The sequence below is a fragment of the Coenobita brevimanus genome, chromosome 13 (genome assembly GCF_032717465.1).
Source record: "Coenobita brevimanus isolate Jiangsu-jjx chromosome 13, ASM3271746v2, whole genome shotgun sequence".
Taxonomy (NCBI): Eukaryota; Metazoa; Arthropoda; class Malacostraca; order Decapoda; family Coenobitidae; genus Coenobita; species Coenobita brevimanus.
In genome coordinates this window covers 8,442,276-8,444,179 of record NC_136966.1, presented here as the reverse complement: position 1 = coordinate 8,444,179, position 1,904 = coordinate 8,442,276, and positions in this window count along the sequence as shown.

Sequence of the window (1,904 nt, the reverse complement as noted above, 5' to 3'; positions counted from 1 at the left end):
GACAGAAAGGGGTGAGAGGTGGCATTGTTGGATGGCATAGTGAAGTAGTTATATAAAAAACGTTTAAGCTTTTTTACTGGACATAACCGTAGGGAAGATCTTGTACGTACACACACACACACACACACACACACACACACACACACACACACACACACACACGAATACTGAGACTCATCCTTGTGTTTAGTAAATGAATCCTACTTTTTCTGCCACTGACTCGTAAAATCAGTCAGAATTAGTGAATCATTAAATTATTGCCATAAATCATTAAATATTGCTGGTGGTGTGGGTAGAAACAGGGTGGTGTGGGTAGAAACAGGGTGGTGTGGACAGGGTGGTGTGGGTAGAAACAGGGTGGTGTGGACAGGGTGGTGTGGGTAGAAACAGGGTGGTGGGTAGAAACAGGGTGGTGTGGGTAGAAGCAGGGTGGTGTGGGTAGAAACAGGGTGGTGAGGGTAGAAGCAGGGTGGTGTAGGTAGAAACAGGGTGGTGTGGGTAGAAAGAGGGTGGTGTGGGTAGAAACAGGGTGGTGTCGGCAGGGTGGAGTGGGTAGAAACAGGGTGGTGTGGGTAGAAACAGGGTGGTGAGGGTAGAAGCAGGGTGGTGTGGGTAGAAACAGGGTGGTGTGGGTAGAAACAGGGTGGTGTCGGCAGAGTGGTGTGGGTAGAAACAGGGTGGTGTGGGTAGAAACAGGGTGGTGTGGGTAGAAACAGGGTGGTGTGGGTAGAAACAGGGTGGAGTGGGTAGAAACAGGGAGGTGTGGGTAGAAACAGGGTGTGGTGGGTAGAAACAGGGTGGTGTGGGTAGAAACAGGGTGGTGTCGGCAGGGTGGAGTGGGTAGAAACAGGGAGGTGTGGGTAGAAACAGGGAGGTGTGGGTAGAAACAGGGAGGTGTGGGTAGAAACAGGGAGGTGTGGGTAGAAACAGGGAGGTGTGGGTAGAAACAGGATGTGGTGGGTAGAAAGAGGGTGGTGTAGGTAGAAACAGGGTGGTGTTGGCAGGGTGGAGTTGGTAGAAACAGGATGGTGTGGGTAGAAAGAGGGTGGTGTGGACGTGATGGGTGGGTAGGGTGGGAGGGGTGTGGGTGGGTGGTGGGCGTGGGAAGGAGTAGCAGAAAGCGAAGATGGGCGTTCTGGTTGAAGAGTAAATGATCAGGGGAAATCAATTTATCTATCTATTTATCTATCGTAAATCTATCTATCTATCTATCTTGATCTTATTCAGCTTACTACACACTCCTCGGCCTGAATGAATCGTACACAGCTTTTATAAACGGCGTTAATACAAACAGAATTTCCTGGGATGAATTAACTCCCTTGAAAACAGCACGATAGATAAAACGACCGTTAACCCAATACCAACGTTAACCCAATACCAACGTTAGCCCAATACCGACGTTAACCCCGATATCAACGATAACCCAATACCAACGATAACCCAATACCAACGTAAACCCAATACCAACGATAACCCAATACCAACGATAACCCCGATATCAACGTTAACCCAATACCAACGTTAACCCAATACCAACGATAACCCAATACCAACGTAAACCCAATACCAACGATAACCCAATACCAACGTTAACCCAATACCAACGATAACCCCGATATCAACGTTAACCCAATACCAACGTTAACCCAATACCAACGATAACCCAATACCAACGATAACCCAATACCAACGATAACCCCGATATCAACGTTAACCCAATACCAACGTTAACCCAATACCAACGATAACCCAATACCAACGATAACCCAATACCAACGATAACCCAATACCAACGTTAACCCAATACCAACGATAACCCAATACCAACGTTAACCCAATACCAACGATAACCCAATACCAACGTTAACCCAATACCAACGATAACCCAATACCAACGTTAACCC